The sequence below is a fragment of the Vulpes vulpes genome, chromosome 10 (genome assembly GCF_048418805.1).
Source record: "Vulpes vulpes isolate BD-2025 chromosome 10, VulVul3, whole genome shotgun sequence".
Classification (NCBI taxonomy): domain Eukaryota; kingdom Metazoa; phylum Chordata; class Mammalia; order Carnivora; family Canidae; genus Vulpes; species Vulpes vulpes.
Window position 1 is genome coordinate 92555920 of NC_132789.1, and position 25180 is coordinate 92581099.

The following is a 25180-nucleotide window of genomic DNA, read 5'->3' on the forward strand; positions in this document are numbered from 1 at the left end:
TTACAATGAGACCCGTTTGGATAAGCTTTATCCAATGCATTGGAAGCCTGAACAGGACAAAAAGTCTGACCTTCCTTTGAATAAGAGAGAATTCTTTCTGTCTGATTGCCTTCAAATGAATATATTGGCTTTTTATCCACCTTAATCTCAAACTAAGACAATAGTTCTTAGGTCTTGAGCTTGCAAGCCTTCTAATGGGAACTACACGATTGGCTTTCCTGGGTCTAAGGCCTTTGGATCTGGACTGGAACTAAACCATTGGCTCTCTTGGATCTCTACTTGCTGACAGATCTTGGAATACCTCTATAATCACATGAGCCAATTCTTTGTAATAAATCAGTAGATAGATAGGTAGAGAGAGAGAGAGAGAGATTGAGAGAAAGACAGGGACAGACAGAGACACAGAAAGAGAGAAATCTCCCTATTGGTTCTGTTTCTCTGGAGAATCCTAATACAGAGGCATTGTAAAAATATAGCTAAAGTGACTTTTGGATTAAATAGTGAAACTTAGTCATAACATTGTTTTAGTATCTGAGTGTTCTGAATTAGCATAATCCATCCCCAAAACGCAGTTGTACTCTCTGCCATAGTATGCACAGTGCCTGGTATAATAGGCATCTGAACAAACGTAATCCAAGTAAATATTTAAAAAGGCTTACTCTATTAAATGCATAATAGTTTCTGTGCATATTTAAGCTTAATTGTATAAATAAGTAGTTCTATGAATTATTTAATAGTTTGCTCAAACAACTGTTTATCTATATGAGAAAAAATACGTCCAAATAGAAAATGTATACAAAAATCAATTCCAGGTCAATCATAGATTTAAAATAAAATAGCAATTTTTTTTAAAAAAATTACCATAAAAAATACTAAAATGCCTTTTTTACTACATAGATTACATTTCCTTAGGAAGATAAAAAAAATATCTGAAAGGAAAAGAAATAAATTTCCCCAAAATACATGTAAAAACACAAAGAATTTATACACAAAGGATTTTCTTCAATTCAAGTATGATAAAATAGCTGGTATCAGAATAACTTTCTTGGCAAAAATAATTATCAAAGAGACAAAATAAAAGAAAATCATCTGAAGGAAATGGAAAAATAAAGTATCAAAAAGACTACTATCTTTGAAAAAAGAGAAGCAGCACAGCTGGTGAAATCTGCTTAACCCTGTCTTTTCTGAGGCCATTCCCAGGTTCTTCCTGCAGGAGTCTAGAACCCAAGATGACTATGATCTCACTTGGAAGGGAAGACAGAAGTCAGACTTTGGGAGGCAAAGCAGATGAAAAGTGAAGGACACAGTAATGAACGTACTGCATAGGGGACTGTGGAAGGAAACCCCCAAATCTGCATACTAGCACACTGTAATTCTTAACCAGTCATATCAATAAGAACTACCACTACATGCAACAATGACTGAATCGCATAATCAGAAACTTGAGTGCAGGAGGCTAGACACAGAGTAGTATATACTGCGAGATTTCAGTTCTGTGAAGTTCAAGGACAGAGAATGGTAATATATGGTGAGACTATTTTGAACTTTATTTTGTAAAAATATTTTTTATTTATTCATGATAGAAACAGAGAGAGAGAGGCAGAAACATAGGCAGAGGGAGAAGCAGGCTCCAGATAGGGAGCCTGCTATGGGACTCGATTCCAGTTCCCAGGATCACACCCTGAGCCAAAGGCAGACGCTCAACTGCTGAGCCACCCAGGGGTCCCTATTTTGAACTTTAAATGAATGATATGGAATGGTATATATCAAAAGTACTTAGGGGAAAAATGTATAAAGAAAACAAAGCAAATTGCTAAAAGAAGATATGTATTATGGCAGCATTCAGTTAAAAATCTCAAAAGGACACTTTATTGAGTTTATGGATACATACACATGAAATTGAAGTTAATATTTGACAAAGTTTGGTAGAAGATACATTATATTATTCTGTACACTGAAAAAAGATATATTAACAATAAGGTCTGTGTGCTTGTCTTTAAACACTCTTATCCTGAAAATTATGTTTCATTTGAAAAGTTGCTGCAATGGACACATAACCTCTGGTCAAAAGAACTGTGTGCTTTTGACAGGATTATTGCTTTAAAAATAAATTTGTCAGAAGAATGGTTTATTATGTGTGGTTTAGATTTATTTTAAAAATATATCATCTGAAAAAGGATGTCTTATAGGTTAAAACATCATTCATATTCTATTTCATACTAGGAATATGCTAATGAAAATTCTTAAGTATTTATAATTTAAGAATGTATATACCTTTCTAATAAAAAAGTAGTTTTTTCTATGACATAATCACTTCCTCAAGAAGTATACAGTTTAATAAGAAAAAGAGAATAATTTTGGCACCAGAGCTCCTTGTACTTCCAAATTTGAATTTCCCAATTGACCTGAGAAAAGAATCAAATACTTTACCATACAAAAATATGTGGGCACTTAGAAAGTTTTTGTGCTTTTCATCTATTTTGGGCCCAACTCAATGATAGTATGTCAGATGTAGTATATATCATTGTTTGTATTTTCATTGTTTACTATTTGACATACATTTAAGCCTCAACAGAGAACTTTTCTCCAAAGGAACATACATATTTTTTAAAAATAAAAAACTTAAATTATTTAATACATATATTTATATGCCCTTAACTTGGTTACCTTGAACAAGTCCATCCAGGAACCAACAAAGTAAAATCCACAATGTCTCACATTTAATGAATTATCAGGCATATAAAAAGTAGGCATAAGGTTCTTAATGAGGAGTAAAAAACAATCAATGAAAACAGAGTCAGAAACAATGTATATATAGTATGCCTAGAAGATAATGAAGCTAAAAAAAGCTATTGTAAATCTACTCCATATGATCAAGAAAGTAGAAGAAAAAATTAGGATAATAAGGAAGGACATGAAAGATAATTTTCTTAAAAGACTCAACTGAACAACTAATGATAAAAAATAAAATATCTAAAGTAAAAATATTTGAGATGAGATTAACAGAAAATTGGACACCACCAATGAAAAGATTAATCACTTTAAAGTAGAAGACTTCCTAAAACTCTCCTTCCCCCATGAACACCCATAAGCCTTACTATGGCTCCCAATGCTTAAAAACTAACCACTATTCTCATGATAGCCTCAAAAACCTGCATGGTACATTCCTCACCTATTTCTAAATCTCACCATGCATCCTGGTCTCAATCTCAGCAGGTTTTAGCTGCCTTGCCCTTTTTCTTTATGGCCTATAACTGAATGTCAATTGTACATGATGTTTCACCCTCAAAATCTCACCCTCCCCACACCTCCCATTTTTCCCTAAATATCTACTTTAAATATCACCTGCAGCATTATTTCCTCAGGGAAGCTCTCTATGAATCCACAGATTAGGTTGTTATCTCTCTACCATATACTTTCATAGATCCTGTGTTTATTTTATTTTAAACTTACCAGTTGTAATTTTACATGTTTTGTGTCATATTTTTAGCTCCTACCTTTTTCACTTGTGTGCTGGCAAGAAATATATTTTGTTCACCAGTGAATTCCCAGCTCACTACCTGACACATGTTAAGCAATCAACAATTTTTTTGAAAAAATAATAAGCGAATTTATTGTAAATTAAGATTTTTCTTTGGGCTGTAATGTGTTTGGTTTATGAAGTCTCTGCTTCATTAAATATAATTATTCAGGCACAAATTTCATTAGCATTTAAGCCCCAAATCAATTAGTTTTCTGTATTTGAATTTTCTGTATTTGTATTATTCCTAAGTGGTAATTTCTCAGAAATATTAAGTAACTTATCAAGACTAACATACTAAGCTCAAGTACAAAAGGATTCATGTTCTAACAAAAATGTGCCAGAGCATAATAAACAAAATGCATTAAAATAAAAATATAACACTATACAGGGACACCTGGGTGGCTTAGTGGTTGAGCATTTGCCTTTGGCTAAGGGTGTGATCCTTGACTCCGAGGTCCTGGGATTGAGTCCTACTTCAAGCTCCCCACAGGAAGCCTGCTTCATCCTCTTCTTATGTCTCTGCCTTTAATGTATATATTTCTTATGAATAAATAAAAATTTTAAAATGTTATGAAATATAACAGTATATATATCAAAATGTTAAAAGTCCTTATATTTTATAAAATTGTACTTATAGTGAGAATTTAATGCAGATTAATAGTTAAATCATATAAAATCAGCTAATAATAATCTAATAGCAAAAACATTTTCCTTCTCATTATTGAATTATATAGTCCATGAATGACAAAATAACAATTTATTCAAATGCTTATACAAAAAAATTTAAGTCTTGATAAAATTTAGTGAGGATGCTAGTCAGTATGTACAGTGAAAGTTCTTCCCAGTGTATGATAATGAATCAAGGTGCATATTGAGTTTAGGGAGTAAGGGTTTCCTCTAACTAGAAGCATCACAGTTAGATTTTAAACTACTTTAGCATTCTATACATTAAAATTTAATAATGACAATAATAATAATACAAAATTATTTTCCTTACCAGTGTAATCATTGGGTGGTTGACAAAAAGGAAATAAAAACCACACTGTAAAAGAGCATAATCTCATCTCAAGTCTAAAATGATTTCTACTAAAGAAGATCCATGACTAAGAGTTTACATTTCAAAATTACAAAATGTACAAGGTTTTTACAACAAAGGAGTGTCAATAGACACAATAAAGAACAGACTGAAATCCTCCAGAAAGCTTCAGAAAATAGTTGACCGTCTGAAAGACATTATACAATGGTATATCCAAAATTATTAAAGGTCTAAAAGAAGGAACATAAAACGAGACAAAATATATTAGAAAAGATAACTTGGAGGAAGAGCAAAAAACCCATTTCTAACATTAAAAAGAAAGTGAAAAGTGAATACAAGAAAAACTGTGGATTGTCTAATAGCACAGAATTAATAAATTCCAAGAAAGAATTGGATAAATTACATGCATCACACGAGACAAATGGATATCTATGAAAAACGAGACTGAGAGACTTGAAAGGCAAAGTAAGAAGGTACTTGTATTACTGCTGTCACTCAAGGAATTAGAACCAACATGAGTGCTATGGAATAAGAAATGTATTATAATAACTGTACCTTACACAGTTATGGGGGAAGCCAAAAAACATAAAGTCAAATGACCAAAGAAAAAATCACTATTAAGGAACCTCAAAGAGGAGCTGATGAAGAAGAGGATGAGAAGATTATTATTGCCTTCAAATTTGGTGGTTGCCTGAAGTTGCTATATGTCAATTGGATAGTAGTTGATAAGAATAACAGGACACCCAAGCAAAGGAAAGCAAGGACAAACAGTAATCAAAAAGTAATATGTTCAAAGATAACCTGAAATTCATAAAAACTAGCTGGACTCAAAGGTCAAAAACTATATATATAATGTATGTGTATGTGTGAAAAAATATAATGGGAAAAACCTAAGGGAATGCTGCATCAGTTTTGCCATTCAGTTAGAAGAAAATGTATTTGTCTTACTTGGTTTACATTTTTAATATTATTTAAACATACGTGCTGGAAGTATTTGGAGAATTAAAATTTTAAATTTTATAAATTAAATTTATAAAAAACAAAATATTATTAATCAGTGTTTATGTCTTCATTCCTTCTAGCAATTTTCCTCCAGAGAAAAGACAAGACTTATTCTTTTTTTTTTTTTAAGATTTTATTTACTTATTCATGAGAGACAGAGAGAGAGTGGCAGAGACATACGCAGAGGGAGAAGCAGGCTCCATGTAGGGACCCCGATGTGGGACTCCATCCTGGATCGTGCCCTGAGCCAAAGGCAGATGCTCAACTGCTGAACCAACCAGGCATCCCAAGACTAGACCTATTCTGATCCAATGACATGATTGGTCCCTCACTTTAAATAGATGCTCTGATGTGATGCTTAGAAGTAATGTGTTCCAATCCCAGAATATGAATTGGGATTGTAGGAAAGGATTTCTTTAGCACATAGTAATGGAAATGAAGTTGGTCTTTTAATAACTGCAGTAGCTGTTGAAAGAGAGGAAATACTGAATAGTTTATGTGAAAATAATCCAGGATGCTTATTTTCCTTATTTTAAAAAAATATTTAATTCAATTATGTGTTTCCATGGTAAAGCCATATAATTGGCTAAAAATACACTTGAAAATGACGTCTTGTATTTTTCTAGTGCTAACAGAAAATTATCAGGGAATGAAGACAGTCGTGTCTAAATATTCTAGGTTTATTTCTGAATCTCATTAATGGTGTTTGCTTCTTAAACAAGAACATCACATTGCTGACCCTATCCTAGATAAAGCACAGGTGGTCAACACATAACAGGCACATTAAAAATATTTGGTTTTCTAATTCCTCATTTTTTCTCACTTTTGCTGCAGGTACTATCCTATTTTTCCTTAATGCGATTTAACACTTCCTCGGGTTATATATTTCAATTATTACCTTCATAATCATTAGTTTTTATTCAAATCAACTCATCTTTACTTCAACTCTAAGCAAGATGTTGTAAGATATTTGTGGCTATAAAAAAGAATAAATTACATATGCTTTTTTGCACTCAAGGAATTTATAATTCATTGGGGAAAGAATCATCTAATTATAAAAAAAATACAAGTTTTTAAGTAAAACTTAATTTTTTAAGTAAAATAATATTCTATTATATATTAAATGGTATAGGAGATAAATATCCAACTACTTAAATGTAGTCTCTAGCAATTAACATTCTTCCAAAGGCCATATTTGTCTATCATTTTATAGCATTATGCAAAATTGAACAGGAAGTAGCAAATATTCTGAATACTTTTTAAAAACAGGCATGTTGGAAATAAAAGGGAAAATATGCAGATTCAGGAGCTGTTATATATGTAAAATTTTTTTAGGAATATACTGGTCTATGGCAAGCCAGGATTTCCCATCTCAGGCAAAAATAACAAGTTGCTACAACTTCTTCCCCTATCAATAAGTCACTAAGTGGTATAGCACTTGCTAGGTGTCTTTGGAGTTTTGAAGCAATACATTTTAAGCTGGAGGAAGATTCTCCAACCTATTGTCAGAGCATTTGAAGTGTTGTCAGTTTTGAGGCCAAGGGCAAGACAAAACTATGTAGCAGGTCCTAGGCTATAGAGATTTCTACCCAGCTATCCAAGTCATATGACCCAGCAGATCTGATGATGTTAGATGTATCTCTGGTGGATAAGGGTGTTGTGTGGAATCTCTGGAAATTATCAAGTATTATTGCAGAGGCCTAGGGCTGTGGTGAAGGTCATCATTCTGTGACAGGAGGCCGGCATGCTAATGTCCCTTATCATGAGAGAATAGATAATTCTGCGACTAGTACTGCTCATCTTGAGTCAGCTATTGTCAGATTCACCAAGTCATGTAGTTGAGTGGTGCTATCCATCCATGATACAATGAAAATAGTATGTTCAGGATCACACCTGGGGTCTATAAGATATAAGAAAGGTTAAAGGGCACAAGTAAGTTAGATGATCAAGTGGCCAGTTCTCACATCACATGTCTTTCTTACACTGAAGCAAGCCACTCAGCTCATACTCATGATCTCTTGGGAGAGCCATTCCTACCATTTTCTTATAGAAGAGAGAAAACTTCATTTGAAGATGTATTTACAGCTTCAGGATGTAGAGGTAAATTACAAATGGATTTCTTTTACAGGACAGTGCTACTTATGCATGGTCTAAAAGAATAACAGAAGTCCTATCATTGGGGAAGCTGCAGGGAGTACATTCGATTGGCTGATTTGTTTGGAGAGAGAAGTATCTTAAGACTTGCATACACACAGAATTCTAGACAATGGTAAATGGCTTCAGAGGTAAATATTAGAAGATCAGGAATAAAAAAAAATCTGGGCAAGAGACATATGGATGAACCTATGGAAGATGAAGTATGAAGATTTATATGTCTGATATTGTCCCAGCCATAGAGCATCCAACACAGGGGAAACACATTAGCCGAGTAGATGGGATGACTTAGCCTAAGGTCATCAGTAGCCTATGTCCTCAACAATTCCACTGCATGAGAGAAAGGAACATAAATGGAATGACCATGGTGGCAGGGATGGTGGTTAAACATGGGATTAACAACATGGGCTCCATCTCACTAGAGTCAATTTAGTGATATTGTCACTGTCATATTGTCACTACCAAATGCTTAACTTGCTAGCCTCAGAGACTGACACTGAACTCTCAATATGGCAAAATCTCTCAGGCCCGTCACTTAGTAGCAAGTGGATTATGTTGAACTTCCACCACAATGGAAGAGACAGTGATTCATCTTCTTGAATCAATACCTACTAATTTAGATTTCTCTTTTCTGGCTTCAGGAGCACTGCTAGCTCCAGCACCAGAGAATTCTTTATCTATGGATATGTTACTTAGACTGAGGAAATCATTTTATGGAAAAGCAAGAATTACTTGGGTTCTACATCGTACAATATAGTGCATTACCTAGAAAGAGTCAGTCAGCTATAACTTGGTTGATCATTTTAGAGTTCTTTTGCCAGGAGAGCAAAAAGATGAAGAAAACAGAGTTATTACATTAGAAGGTAGATAATTAACCCTTATTATGATAAGGAGCTAGGAATTCTGCTACAGGAGATAGGAAATAGTAGGTCTAGAATTCAGGGATCCACTAAGACATTTTTGATACTCCCATGCCCCATCCTAATAGTAAGTGATGAATTGCAAGTAAATGCAAGATTCCCAATGCCTCAAAACACTTGTGCTGAGGTATGGGTCAACCAAACAGGCAAACATCAGCCCAGCTTATGTGATATCCAAATATGAAGAAAATACAGAATGAAAGGTAGTGGAAGAGGAAGTTGGCTACCACAGCAAGGACAATAGCTTGTTCCAATAATAAGCATAAGTATGAAATTCTTGCCAAGGGACTTACACATACTGTGAGTGGATCCAAGTGAGGCTAAAATGGACCATATGAATATTACTTTTGTACTGACATATATTCTCTGACTACAACCATGGCTACGGTGAACAATTCCAAGCAGGATTTTTTTTTTTCAAGTGCCTAAACTTGTCATCCATTTTATATTCTTTATTTTTTCCAGTTTCTTTTTTTTTAATTAATTTTTATTGGTTTTCAATTTACCAACATACAGAAAAACACCCAGTGCTCATCCCGTCAGGTGTCCACCTCAGTGCCCGTCACCCATTCCCCTCCAACACCCGCCCTCCTCCCCCCTTCCACCACCCCTAGTTCGTTTCCCCAAGTTAGGAGTCTTTATGTTCTGTCTCCCTTCCTGATATTTCCCAACATTTCTTTTCCCTTCCTTTATATTCCCTTTCACTATTATTTATATTCCCCAAATGAATGAGAACATACACTGTTTGTCCTTCTCCGATTGACTTATTTAATCTACTTCACACTCGTGGTGACTAAAGTCAAGTATGTACCATACGTACAGGACTATATATATGTATGTTAGGACTTTTCTGTTGCAGAGGCATGGGACACTCGAAAAGGACACTTGACATTCATATACAAATGTCACATGGGTGTGGTGTATCTACACTCTAAGGACCAAATCTCAAGGCATGGAGCTGATAGAAAAATCCTCTATTTCATTCCTCAGGCAGACCATTACATAGCTCCTCAGAAGGACCTGGTGGAGTCAGGCGTCCAAAGCCCACAATGATCAACATTCAATAATTGACTTTTATTTTTGTTTTCTCTCTTTCTCGTTTCATTCTCCTCATTCTTTATTCTTTCTTTCGAAGTTTGGTTCCTTCATAAACTATGTGCATACAATGTCATCTGATTGTTATAAGGATTATGTGGGTGTCAATTGTAAACTATTTAGAACAGTGCCCGGCACACAATAAGTATTTTATATGTTGTTAACAATTAAAGAACAAATGATAATAAAGTTTTAAAAGATTAAACAGGATGGTCTCAGATATATAGATAGAGATATATATGAGAGAATATAAATTAGAAATTACTTTTTCCAGAATATATACCTTTCTTATTTGTACTACCTTCAACTTCCAAACTTTTCTCATTTCTATGCCATTAGAATTAATTTGCTTTTGACTCTATTCACATAATGAACTTCTGATGCTAATGTAAAACATGAGACCCTAGATCACTCAACATAATGAAAACTCTCCACTTAGAATAATAATAGAATGCCCAAGAAAACAAATTAAAGATACTGCTGATAACAAAATCTGAGCAGTATTTGCAAACTACATCGATATCAAGGCAAAGACTTTAAACATATGGTTTCCAGATTATCATTACAAGTAGATGGATAGATAGATGGATAATAGATAGAAGAAGGTGATAGATGTAGATAGATGTAGATAGATACATGATAGATAGATGATAGATGATAGATAGATAGATAGATAGATAGATAGATAGATAGATGATAGATAGATAGATAGATGATAGATAGATGCCTATTTCTTGAAGCTGTGCAGAAAGTGGAGAAAAGAAGGAGATATAGGCATAGTATCTTATGAATCCTAATTCTAAAGGTCCATTTCCTTAAGGGAGTAAAAAGGGAGGAGCACATCTGTGACATTTCCTTAGGCCACTGACAAATATCCTGCATCCATCTTCCTCTTGCAGAAAAATAGTTGATTCAAATGAATATATGTCCATTCAAATAGCCTCTAGCCTTGCACAAGAAAAATAGTCCAAAGAACTAGTGAATTATCCTTTCTTAATGTGCCTTTTCTTCAAATATACCACAAAATTATTCTCGTAAGTCCTCTTTTCCTTGAAAGTATAATGAAATACATTTTTTCATTGTATAGAAAAATATTTCCATAATTAATTATATAAATAGGATATATATATAGGTATATATAAGTATAATGTTTAGAGTAAAAGAAAGGTTAGTAAAGGTTTCATGTCTGCATGTAAGAAATTGGCTGAAAAGCAGAGTGAAATCTGGAAAAGGACAAAAAAAATCTTCCAAAGCATTTTTCTTCGGTATTTTGGATACTTAAAAGTATTGTTAAAATATGTTTCCTTTTTCAATCTTCTTCCTGTCATAAATATTATTATCTACCATGGAGATAGCCTTTATATTCAGCTATCACCCACAGACATGAACAGCACTCCATGTATGCATTATAGTATGTTAAAAAAAAATCTAAAGTTGAAATACTTCACACGATGAAGTGTTGCTACAGGGATCTTATCATTAAGTGGATTTGGTAAAGAGTATTAAAGGATTCCTCTAAGTACAAAAAAATCACTTGAGAATCATCCTTGCTTCTTGACTGTCCTCTGGGTAAAATACTGGTCCTCCCCAATCATATTTTTGGAAAGTAAAGTGTTATTCTTAACTACAGAGTTATTCTTCAGAGAACAATGTTAAACACATCTGCTCCGGATCTATTATTCAGCCCCTCCTTTCATCACATCAATCTATTGTTATGCAGAGAAGGGCGAGAATGTATAATAGATGAGAAGTTTATTGTCTTATAGCACTTGTCAATCTGACACTTAAAAAATACCTGCATGGAGGTTTGGTTTCAAAGAAATGACTTCTCTTATGGAACCAACATTTCTTAGTAAATCCAAAGAAGATATAGATTGCAAAGAATGCAGTCAAGGTATCTAATCATGTCTGAAGGGTAAATACAAGCACCATACCTAGGTGCCATTCCATGCTGGGATATTGACAATTTTCTTTTACCATTTACTTTGAATATTAGAGAGCTTGGCTCATTTGACCTTAAATGATACTGTAAACCAAATATGGAGTGGAATAGTTTCGAAATGCCAAAAGATCCCCCTTTCTAAACTGTCCGTGTTGTTTTTACATATTTAACCCAGATTATTTTGTTTCCAAGTAAATCAGATTAATAAATGAAAAAAAATGTTCAATTTACTGACAAGCTTAGTTTCTCTTCTATCTGAGATGAGGTCCTAATAATTCATCTTTCCCAATTGTAAAGAAGAACATATTCTTCTCATTTCTTTATCTTTGCATTCAGTTTTCACCTAGTTTATATCTCATGATACCAAAGTGTATTCTTTACCAGATGCCCACCAATATCAGAACTACATCCTTTGTGGAATATACTACCAAGGTGCTTAGAAAGGGAGTATGAAATGATTGAATACATCAACAAAAAACTTACAGGCACAATGCTAACTTTTCTTGTTTTTATAACTAGATATGTCTCTGTAGGGTCAGGGGAAGCTACGGAATTCCATCAGAGAAGTTATAAGAGGAATACAAATTTCATTCCTGTCATCACTGAGTTTAAAAACAAAAGGATAGGAAATATACTGAAGCGTAAGAAAGTTGGTGGAAGAAACTCAAGTCATAGAATTATTGCCCCCAATGCCTAATAAAATGAATATGAAGCCACAAATCTTATAAAAGAGAGGAATTCACAGTAGTAACCCAGAAGGAACTGATGCCACCTCATTCCAAAAAGAAATAAAGATTCTGGTACCTTGACTCAGACTCCATACCATGTTCAAAACACACACACACACGCACACACACACACACAAGAACTCTCAAAATTAATACCAAGAAAGAATATGACTGACAGGGGGGCACAATTGTGAGAATTCTCATTATTACAGTTGACATTGGAAAGAAGTGAATGAAGATTTGCATGAGACACAGGATTTCTGCAGAAGTAAGAAAAGTGTAAAATTTTGACATTTTCCAGTGTTCCTTGCAGAAATGTGGTAATGGTAAGAAACCCAAAGTTATAAAAATAGATATCTTAAATCTTGTTAGAGAATATTTGCCAGGATCTTAGAAGAAAAGAAGACCAAACTGAAATTCTTCCATGTGCTCAAACTACAAATGCAGAATAAAATACCCTTCTAATGGGAGCTTAGAGGGAAGACAAACAGTCCTGGATAAGTAGGGAGTTACCTGATGTAAGAAAAATTGCTTTAAAGATAGAGAAAATGGGAGAGCTGACCACACTGAATTTGAGCAAATGACAAGTGGTACAGCACAGCAATCTGGTATCTGCCAAGAAAACCATAACTAATAAGAAAAAAATGGGAAAATTGGTGGTAAAGAGAGATAAAAGAAAGAAAGAAAGAAAGAAATGTAGTAAACCAAAAGAAGGAAACAAAATAAGGAGTTCATTTTAAAAGAAAACATAATGAAATGATCAACGGAAAATGTAAACAAGAAAAATAGAACACAAATTCAAAAATCAAAGACCACAAAAATAAGATTAAAAATAGTTATCTGAAAAGGAAGAGCTGAGGAAGTCAAGAATCAAAATAACCAATTGAGAGAACTACATTACAGAACATCTCATTACAGAACAAACACAGATGAAAATCTGGTCATTGGCCCAAAGGAACTAACAGTCATCAGTGGGAACATAAAAGAGAAAGACAAAGACTACAGAAATCAGAGTCCATAGCTTTGATTTGGCTTAACAAGAATTTCCATGCCTTTAAGAAAAAGGTAAGAAACTTTGAAAACCTTTGAAAAACCCAAATATGCTCAGATTTCAGAAAATGCATGTCCATTTCCTAAACACAAAGCTCTGTTAACCTCTTTATCTCCTTGTGTCTTTGTCAGAGTCGTGAGAAGGTCTAACTTCTTTCCATTTAACAGATAACTAAACTGAGATGCAGAGAAATTGGACTTGGCCAAGAGCAAATGTCAAGGAAGTTAAAGCGAAAAGTTATTAATTTAGATGTTCTTGACTTAGAGCTGATGCTCTCTCTTTTGTTTCAGAAATGGCCAGTTAAGGTATATAGTAGTGGTATGGGAAATACTAACTGTGAAACTGTGAGGGCAGGATTATAGTACAGGCATTTATCTATCATTTACAAATGTCTTATATCTTTCTTTGAATTGTAAGCAACATAAGATATTATTTCAAATGATATCTCCAGAGAATAACTGAAAATAACTCAAATTGGATGAAATACAGCAGCAGATTCCTATAGGGACCAATTACAAATAAACGGCCTCATTAAAGCTGTAAATGCTTATAAAGTACATCAGAGCAGGAACATCCAACAGTGAAGCACAGGTGTACACAGCTACTACCAATATTTAGCATAATTTAAATTTGGAACATAATTTAAAGTAATTTAAGGGAAAGTGCAGGCATATGAGGATCTCCCAACCAAATGATGATGGAAGAAACTGTGGTACAAGATTGAAATGTCTACTTTGTTCTGTATTCTGTTTGTCCAGTTTACCCCCTCTGTCCCCCTATTTCTCCCTTCATTAGAAACTATCTAGTGCTTTCTATAATTCATTGATGTGCCTCACATTGACCTTTCTCCTTTGAAAATTATTCCACATCTGTTCATACATTCTCCTCATTTAAACAAGTCATTACATTCTTTCTTCCTTCTAGAGTTTTAGAACTAAGTTTCATTAACATGACCAGGAGGATATTTATCAATATGTCTCTTAAAGTACAAATGCTTTTCATAAAATGAATTACATAAAGAGAGAAAAATTAGAGGAATAGTTATCTGAAGATGATAGGACAGAAAAAGTATAATTATAAAGAAATGCTTGGAATTATAATTTCCATTTTTGCTTTCTAATAGCAGAAAACTGAATTTAACATGATAGGTTCATTTTTACCACACTCAATACGTTCCATCAATACAAGTCAATGAATTTTGTATTGAGACTAAAATGGAATTAACTAGAAGAATTCCTGTTAATGCCTTCAAATCAGTAGTAGGAAGCTCTATAAATAGAATGATATCTAGGCAGAAGTTAGTTTATTCTCAAGTTAACAATTTACCAACTGTGATTTTTACATATACATTAGAGAAAAAAGTTATCTTAGAATAAATTATTTGAAAATCACTTTGTCTGCCTAGAACCCAGTTAAATTTGACTTTTAAATTGTTGAAAACTGAAAATGTAAGTAGTCCATCTGTTTGACCTTAGTCAAAATATTAACACTCTTGGCTAGTTTCCTCATCTATAGAATCAATATTGGATAGAATAAACTAGGTGCTTTTAACTTGGGAACAAAAATCTTTTGTTAATAAAATATATTTTGGCCTCTGTCTTGAAGACATTTCTGAATGTCCCAGAATTTTTTTGTAAAATGACGTATAGCTTCCTGTGTGCCTTGTTTTGGAGAGAAGATCAATACATTTCATCAGATTCTATGCAAGGTGGACTGCATGTTTCTTTGTATCTCTAATATTCTATTGATGCTATGATGCTCTATCTGTGGTGCACTGAGTGGGGGAGAACAATCTGTGAAGGTTGTTGAAAATATGGATCATTGGAACACACCAAAAAAGTTTCTGATTCAGGAGGCCTGGGGTCAAACTGACGAGAGAAGCACTACGACAAGACCCGTTGCAATTATAGGTGTGATAACCAAAATGCACTTTAAAGTATTTTAAAATGATAAAACAATATTCTCTTATAGTCTGTGCTGATTAGCATAAGAGAAGCCAAGCCCCTTAAAGTTTATTTATTGATATTTTAATTTTTATTTAGGTGGCTCTCCTATCTATACTTTCACAAGCAGGGGAAAGATTGGAAATGAAATCTCACAGGATAGCTTTAAGTCTACGTAGAATGTTTTATGAAAGGTTTAGATATATAGGAAAACAAAACTATGAGCTAAAATAACATTTGAGTTTTATATACCTACTACACTATAGATTTATAATGTAGTTGTGTTAGCTTTGTGGGGTTTTTTGTTTGTTGTTTGTGTTTGTGGCTGTGTTTTTTATTTTGAATTGGAAAGATCTACTTTTCTTCCTATAGAGGGCCCATTTCTTTTTTGGCATTGCTTATAATTCTCCAAGGGTTTATACATTAAAGGAACTCTAAAAACAATCATGTTCCTATGGAATCAAAGCCATTACTTTTAAATTTCTTTATTCCATTGCTTATCACTTCCACAAAGTTATCTCCTTTGAAGTCATTGAAGTCTCCTGGAGAGTTTTCAGGGGGCATGAGACTACACTAGTTATATTTCTAATTATTACTGATAAGAAATGGAAATATCTGCTTTGTCCAGATGAGGTCATTAGCTAAAAGCTAAGGAAATGACTGCAGTACATTAAAACATTCATCTAATTCACTTTTTAAACAGTCTTGTCAGGCTGAAAAACGAGGAATTTAACAAACCGTAAATGTTCTCATAAAGCCCTTTATATTAAGTTGTAGCAAATTAAGATTTTTTTCTTTAAAAAATAAAATAAATAACTGCTGGCCTCTAAGCATAGTTTTTGGAAGTAATCATCAAATAAACGTCAAAGAACAAATTCAGACTTAGTAGAGACGTTATTCAAAAGGATGGTTGTAAAGTAAGGAAAGGCACTATTACGATAGAAAGTGCTCACCATAGATAAGCAAACATCCTAGGGTAAGTCAAAAAGGGCATTTCCCTTACAGTGAAAAAAAGGCTAGAAAAAAACAAAACATGGGCAAGTTGGATGAAGGACTTGTATAAGACGGAGTAAAGAATGCTTTACACAGGGGGAACCTGGCTAGCTCAGTCAGTACAGCATGTGACTCTTGATCAGTTGTGAGTTCTAGACCCATGTTGAATGTGGAGATTACTTAAAAAAAATAAATATTTTAAAAAATGAATGTTTTACCCTGAGGTCAGCCTAGACTATGGTGGGCTCTGAAGAAGGGCTGTGTGGTGGCTCAGGCTGAGGGTAGCCCAAAAACTTGGGACCTGGGGCATGGAGAGAAGTTTGACCAAAGTTTGGTTAATAAGCACTTGGTTCCAAAGGATCGGTGGGGATAGCAGTTTATTTAATCATTTAAGAGGCAAAGAATAAGAATTTGGAGACTCTGTGTCAGGCCATATCATACGTAAACAAGAGACTATTAATTGAATTCACAGAAAGAACTTTTCCCTATAAAAAGAGTTGACATTGCTCATTATATCCTAAGCACTATGCCATTTGCCAGGTTGCTGGGCATGAAGGCATCATTCATATATAATTTTGTTTTTAAAATATTTTCATTTATTTTTAATTCAAGTACAGTTAACATAATGTTATATTAGTTTCAGATGTACTAGTGATTCAAGTCTATACATTACTCAGTGCTTATCACGGTAAGTGTACTCTTAACCCCTTTCACCTATATCACCCTTCCTCCCCTCTAATAACCATCAATTTATTCTCTATATTTAAGAGCCTGTTTTTGTGTGTGTCTTTTTTTTAATTTTTCATTTGCTTTGTTTCTTAAATTCCTCATTTAAGTGAAATCATATGGTATTTTGTCTTTCTCTGACTAGTTTGTTTTACTTAGCATTATACCCTCTAGATCTATCCATGTTGTTGTAAATGACAAGATCTCATTCTTTTGTATGGCTGAGTAGTATTCCATTGTATATACATCCCACACCTTCTTCATCCATTCATCTATTGATGGATACTAGGATTGCTTCTATATTGTGACTTCTGTAAATAATGCTGCAATAAACATAGGCATGCATGTGCCTTTTTAAATTAGTGTTTTATTTTCTTTGGATAAATACCCAGTGGTGAAATTACTGGATCATATGGTAGTTTCATTTTAATTTTTTTTGAGGAACCTCCATACTGTTTTCCACAGTGGCTGTACCAGCTCTTATTCCTATCAATAGTGCGTGCATAAGAGTCCCTTTTTCTCTACATCCTCCACAATACCTATTGTTTCCTATTGTTTCTTGTGTTTTTTAGTTTAGCCATTCTGACAGATGTACAGTGATATCTCATTGTAGTGAATTTGCATTTCCCTGCTAATGAGTGCTGTTCAACATCTTTTTACCTGTCTATTGTCCATCTGTATGTCTTCTTGGGGAAAAAATGTCTATCCATGTCTTCTGCCAATTTTAATTGGATTATTTGGGATCTTTTGCTGTTTAGTTGTATAAGTTCTTTATATATTTTGGATATTAACCTCTTAACAAATATGTCATTTCCAAATGGCTTCTCCTATTTGGGGGTTTGTCTTTAGTTTTATTGATGGTTTCTTTCACTGTGTAAAAGCTTTTTATTTTGGTGTAGTCCTAATAGTTTAATTTTGGTTTCGCTTTCCTTGCCAAAGGAAACACATCTAGAAAAGTATTCCTATAGCTAATGTCAAAGAGATTACACCCTGTGTTTACTTCTAGGGGTTTTATGGTTTCAAGTCTCATTTGGATCTTTCCATCCATTTTGAGTTTATTTTTGTGTATAGTATAATAAAGTGATTCAGTTGTATTCTTTGGCATGTAGCTGTCCAGTTTTCCTAACACCATTTGTCGAAGAGACTATCTTTTTTTCCATTGTATATTTTTGCCTCCTTTGTCATAGATTAATTGACCATATAATCATGGATCATTCATATTTAATTTTAAACCTTCAGGAGTAACAACTCCTAGGCTATTTTCAAAGTTTATATATGACCTAATGCTCCTAAATCAAATTTGGGATCATTAGAAAATCAAATCTTAAACATTTCTATTTAATAAACATACTAAATTCAATAATCATCTTAAACATATCTCTGTACATCCTCCTACCCCTTTTCCTTATCATCATCACCACCTTTTAAAACATAAAGTATGGAAGCTTTAGAATAACTGGACTGTTTCCATAAGCTATATACCATATGCCTATACTTTGATCTGGCTGTTTCTCTCTACTCACTTCAGAGGAAATCTGTTGATCTACAAGCTATAGATGGACACTCCTCCTCCACTGGTGGAAATGGAATTCCCCTATTAAACTTCATAAAGGGTCATACAGTTTTATAAGAAAAGCAAAGGGAAGGCAGATTTATGCAAGCTTCTTGGAAGAGATGGAATACAGCTCTTCCTATACCAAGATGAAGTGGACCTTTGCCTCAGGCCTGGTGCTTTTAGTGTTCAGCAATTCTTATGATTAGAGAAAAGTATGTATTTCAACAGCTAGTTCTAAAAAGCAAGAGACATAAAACAATGAAATCTACTTCCATGGGCACCAGACAGAACTGCTGTTTTCATTGTCACTATATAATCACACATTTTAAAAATATTCTCTGTAATTAGTCCTTAAATTTTAAGCTGCCCTTTTGTGATTAATTTTCCTAATCCAATGTGTTCCTGCTGTCCACTTAAACCTGATTTTACCTCATAAAAATATTGATTAATGTGGAAAAATATCTAGATTACAATGCTACATACCTGAGAAGCATACCCCTAGAATATGACCAGGTATTATGTTAAAATGAAAAGGTGTAATAATGTTACATATAATGCCACACCTTAAAGAAGGTACCTTTGACTAGGATGATGAAACAGTATAAGTAGATGTTAATATTTGATTATAAGCTAAGAGGAAGTCTTGAATATCATGCTGGCTCATAAATTTTAAGATTTATAGCTCTAAAATATAAATTATGGTCCATATAATTTTCAAGATTTATATCTCTAAAATATACATAAATAACTCATAGAACTATGGATCAAAATATAAGCAAATATGGTTATTGATCTAACTATTTTAAGCTGCATGCATTAGCAAAAAATGATGTATACATGTTCATACCAAACAGGAAGACAACAGTCAAATGCACAGACTTTGACTAAGTCACCTCAGTTTAACTTCCAGCTGAACCATTAATCTTGGGCAAGCTACCTTGGATGAGCTACTCCTTACCTCAGTTCCTCAACTGTATTGTGAATATTAAAACAGCACTAAATTCAAAGTCTGTTCTAACTATAAAAAGAATTAATTGATTATTATAAAGATTTTAGAAAAAAATCCCTGACATATGTTCAACACTCAGTAAATGTTAGCTATTATTAGGCCACAGAACTTTTAGTGAAGACTCATTTTTCTATGTACTCTAAATGAATGTTTCTTTATTACATAGTATTACTATGAAGATTATTGCTAACTGATTGCAAGATAAGCATCATACACTCCAACAAACGCACACACTCACATACACATACATAAAATCTTATTTGATTTTTTTCATCATCTAAGGGTTTATAAGTATTATTGTATTGCCCATAATACCAAATAGGAATTGAGACATAGAGTTGCAAAGTAACTTCTTCAAGATCACAGACTTTTTCAATAATGAAACAAACAACCAAACCAAACCAAACCAAACCAAAATAGCATACACTACTTTAGGAATAAAAAAAAATCTAGATTCTTAATCATGATATATAATTTACTAGCTATATTGGCTATAGAAAGCTAATTGTCTGGCTTATTTCCTCACCTGTAAAATGGGAGTAATGTTCTGTACCCCTGCCTGCTTCTCGAGTTAGTGGAATCTAATGATGTAATAATGATGAAAACATTCCATCAAATGGAGCAGGAAAAACTGAAGATTCCTCAGCTTGTGGTATATGGGTCTCTTTCTGAGTGCTTCAGATTGCAGTGTTCTCAGCTACCTCCTCAAAGAGCATGGAGCTTGGTTTTCCTTTGATGAACAGGCCGGCTATTCCCCATAGCAGTGTCTGAAGAAAAGGAGAGTCTTTAACATCTATAATCAGAGCTGGTGTCTGAATGTGAATGGACTTTTCTTTCCTGTCTGTGGTTGCTGGGCTGCCAGGAGATGTCGCTGCCTGGGGTTATTACATGCACACATATAGATCTCATTTGAAATGCTAAATTTCATAAATTTCTCCCTCTCTGCCCTAAAGATACATTTGTTTTGCTCCTCAAAACTATCTAAGAGTTACCAAAATGAAGCTGCAGAGATCCTAATGACCCAATTCATCTTATGTAACACAACCATCTCCTCCAAGTAAAGATTCTCAAGAGCATTTTGGTAATTGAGGATTTGAAAGACATAGATTCAAGGACTGTGGCTAAATTCTACCTCATGTTCGTATACCAGAAACCATCAAGTCTCTACAACATAGGCCTTTTTACTCATCCTTCCCTCATCTGCCCAAACTTCTACTTGTCTTCTAGTGGTTTTACAAAACAGGAGTCCCATCATCTGTCTTTGGGTTCTTTAAAGGACCTATGGTTTGTCAAACAAGCCTGAATCTACCTCCAAGCTTTGGTTCTGACAATAATATATATTTAAATTTGGCAAAACATATTTTATAAAACTGCCATTGCTATCCTGATATCAATAATACAAAAGAAAAATATGCATATATTAGTATGGCAAGTAACATGGAATCATAACTATGGTTATATTGCTTGCATTATCATTTTAAAATGGGGAAATCTAAAATAAATACTGTACAGAATTTCAATCATTAACACAAAATATTTTAAAAGTTATAAAAAAAGTTATCTTGGGGACTCTTATCTAATTAGTGAGTGTCTGATATATATTTTACATTCTGCTAAGAATGTGCTTATTCTTATAAAGTAAGACATGATTTCTAGAGTTAAAACACTTGACTGTTTAATAATAGAAAGGACTTGCACGCTTTAAACGTGAGAATAAGAAAGTTATACAAAGGCATAATGAGGGAAGGAAAAAAGTGTTATAGATTTGAAAAAAAAAAAGGTTTCTTGAAGAAGAGGGTATTAACCTGACCTCTGGCATTCATTCATGATAAAAATGTTTTGTAAACTAGAAACAGAAGTTAAATTCACTTTGTATCTGCAACCAGGAATGAGAAAAGTATACCTGCTATCACTATTTCTGTGCCACATTACTTTGAAGGCACTGACTAGTATGATCTTGCAATAAAAAGAAATAAAAATGTAAGAATTAGAAACAAAAAGTGAAGCTCTCATGACTCACTAACACGATTGTGTTTAAGGAAAGGGAGGTGGGCAGGGAGTTGGGGTGACTGGGTGATGGGCACTGAGGGGGGCACTTGATGGAATGAGCACTGGGTGTTATGCTATATGTTGGCAATTTGAACTCCAAAAAAAAATTAAAAAAAAAAGAAAGTGTCCAATGCCTCCTCAATAAAAATCTTCATATAGGAAAACAAAAACAAAACAAAATAAAACAAAGAAAATAAAAAATAAAATCCATAAAAATCATTACAATTAAGTTCAACAAATTTGCTGGTTATCCTCTTATAATACAAAAGTCTGTTTTATTTCTATATAAGAGAAACAAACACCAAATATAATTTTATAAATTAAATGTAATTTTAAAAAATTAACAAAAGTCTCAAAAGTATTAAATGTCAAAAAATAAACCTCACGGAAGATCTGCAAGATCTCTACATAGAAAACAAAGCATTTCTGAGAGCAACTAAGGGAGACCTAAATAAATGAATAAATATTCCATGCTCGTGGGTCAGAAGACAAAATTATAAAATTTTCTATTTCTCCCTCAGCAACCTATGATTTAAGTGCAGTGAGGGTGTGTAGCAATGGAAAACATAATAAACTGCTAATAGAAGCATTCATTAGTAAAATCACTTGCCGTAAAATTATTTGTAATTTAAAAGTAAACTTAGTTGATAGATGGGCAGCATTTTTTTTAAATATAGTAGCTTGTTTTATAACCACATGCCCTCCTAAAATACAGATTTCTAGCTCCACTCACGATGTGCTTAGTAGTTACTAGATGATAGGTCATCTGGTAATACTTTATGTTAACCAATTATTTTTATCTGCCCAATGACTAATAATGGAGGCAAACCAGGAAGCATGACACAATTATGATGGGGAAGGAGGGATAAATATAACTAGATATGTAGAAAAAAGTAGTATTAAAAATTTTGGTTATAATAAAATATTAAAGTTTTATAACTTTCAGGTTTATCTTTTAAACATCATAATGGAGGATCCCTGGGTGGCACAGCGGTTTGGTGCCTGCCTTTGGCCCAGGGCGCGATCCTGGAGACCCAGGATCGAATCCCACGTCGGGCTCCCAGTGCATGGAGCCTGCTTCTCCCTCTGCCTGTGTCTCTGCCTCTCTCTCTCTCTCTCTCTCTCTCTCTCTCATAAATAAATAAATAAAAATTTTAAAAAAAATAAACATCATAATGGACTTTTGACTTTAAATATATTTTTCAGCTTGGCCATCCAACTGGCCTCACTGGCAGTAGGTTCAACCTATTTACTCCCAAAATGTCATTTGTACTTTAATGTTCTGATCTGGGACTAAAGAAGGACCGGGAAATAGGAAGATAGGATGTGTCGTCCTGTTTCCAGAAAGCAGTGAAATTTCAAAACTGCCCATGATGTTACTAAAAGAACAATGGAGCCAAATAAAAGAGCTACTATTGGCCAAGCTCTGAATATTGAGGATCCATAAAGAAGAAAAATAATAGTTGACTGCAATGGTTCTTAACCAGTGACAATTTTGTCCACCAGTAGACATTTGAATTGTCTGAAGACATTTTTGTTGTCACTACTGGGGGAAGGGCTACTGGCACCTAATAGGTAGAGGCAGGGGTGCCGCTAAGTTTCCTGAGATATTTGGAACAGTTCCCCACAGAAAAGAATTTACAATTTAAATTGTCAGTAGTGCCTAGATTGGGAAACACTGATCAATTGAAACAAATTCAGTTCATAGACATATTCCAAATTGGGAAAAACCATATAAATGTAAAGCAAAGTAGTTGAATGCAAAAGAAGAGTGAGCTTAATAAATATTTTAAAATTACTGTTAATGTGTGATTGGATTTGGCACCAGCTAGACGGCAAAACCCGACATTTACTGCCCACCTGCTTGTTCTCACTAAAACCTTTCTCCTACATTTAAAACACTACTTACTGACTTACCTCTTAACTCAGGCAAATGAAACTCAAAATCAGTCCTCAGGTGATGGCAACTGCTCTGACAAGACCTGCCAGTGGCCCAGACCACCCAGAGCTTTTGAGCTAAACTCCCTAACTCGTGCCTCCATGGAGTGACCTTTGGAATGAGAGACCTTTAGTTCATTATACTAAAATCTCCACCCAAGGAGGGACCTCAGCCTCATTTACATAACATGCAATGTATGTATAGACATTTCTCTTTAAGATGCAACCTTATGCCTGCCTTTACATAAGATGAGATTTCATTCCTACTTAAATATTCATCCTAATTGTAAACAAAAGAAGCCCATCCATCATCTCTCAGGGATTCATGGCTTTGGAAGCCATTCCCTATAATCTATCTGCTGGAAGTTAATTTTTTTTTTCATCCAGCATGGAGCCCAACATGGGGCTTGAACTCATGACCCTGAGGTCTAAAACTGATCTAAGATCAAGAGTCAGACGCTTAATCAACTGAGCCACCCAAGTGTCCCACTTATTTGATGCAAATAAAAGTTTTCTTTGTGCCACAATTCAACCTGGTGCCGTTTCTTATTCACCAAGGACCAAATTCACATTGGTTGAGTTACAGATTGACATATATGAATGTGCTGATCTCAGGGTTTTATTTGTTTTTATTAAGAATATGTGTGATAATAGATATTTATTGTTTGTTAACTATGTGATAGGGAATGGTAGACAGAATCATGAGTGAACTCACCTGAAGCAGAAAACCTAGACCTGTATTATAAACAAGAAGAGTGGTCAGCAGAAATGACCGTACAAGAAAACCAGGTAGAAACCATTCAGTGGTGCAACTGAATATCCATAAAGAAGAAGTGGACAGTGAAGACTCAGCTGTCTCAGAGGGGAAAAAAAATTAGTATGGTTCTACTAATTCTAATTGAAGCACTAACAAGATATAGTGAAGTAAATAACTATATGAAATATCTGTAGCCAAAACTTGGTGGATAAGGGAACAGAAAGAGGAGGTGAAAGAAAAGAAATCAGTTTACAAAGCCGATGAAATAGCATATGCACCTGTCCTGAAAGAGGGAGCCGCACCAACGGGTGTAGACTTGGAACTGAGTCCCACTGAGATAAAAACAGGTCTTGTTTTCAGATCAAGAATCAACTAGTTAATAAATTAGAACCTGATATCTTGCCTTGAAAGAATATTATTTGGAGATTATTATTAAGACAATGCTATCCAAAGGAATGAATGAAAATGCTAATTTTGTAAAGCCATAAATCCATAGTATCAATATCTTTGTAGTGATTGAAGTGTCAGTGTAACAATAAGATTTGTAATCATTGAGCTATTTAGTGTATATTTGATTTGTTTTAAGAGGTTGAAGCATTTAAAAGATCTCTTACATCAGATTCTTAACAATTAATTAACAATAAATTGACATTCGGGACTTGCCCAGGTTTTGTTTTAAGATTGTATTTATTTATTCATGAGAGACACAGCAAGAGAGGCAGAGACACAGGCAGAGGGAGAAGTAGGCTCCCTGCAGGA

At 34.0% G+C, this 25180-nt stretch overlaps 1 long non-coding RNA gene across 1 annotated transcript in view; it reads right to left on the reverse strand.

Moving 5' to 3' along the window:
• Positions 1-20497, reverse strand: part of LOC112926911 (uncharacterized) — a 33326-nt gene extending 12829 nt beyond the window's left edge. Inside the window, exon 1 of the long non-coding RNA XR_011995060.1 lies at positions 20204-20497. This is a non-coding gene — a long non-coding RNA (uncharacterized lncRNA). The remainder of the gene's footprint in view (positions 1-20203) is intronic.
• Positions 20498-25180: the final 4683 nt, after the last annotated feature.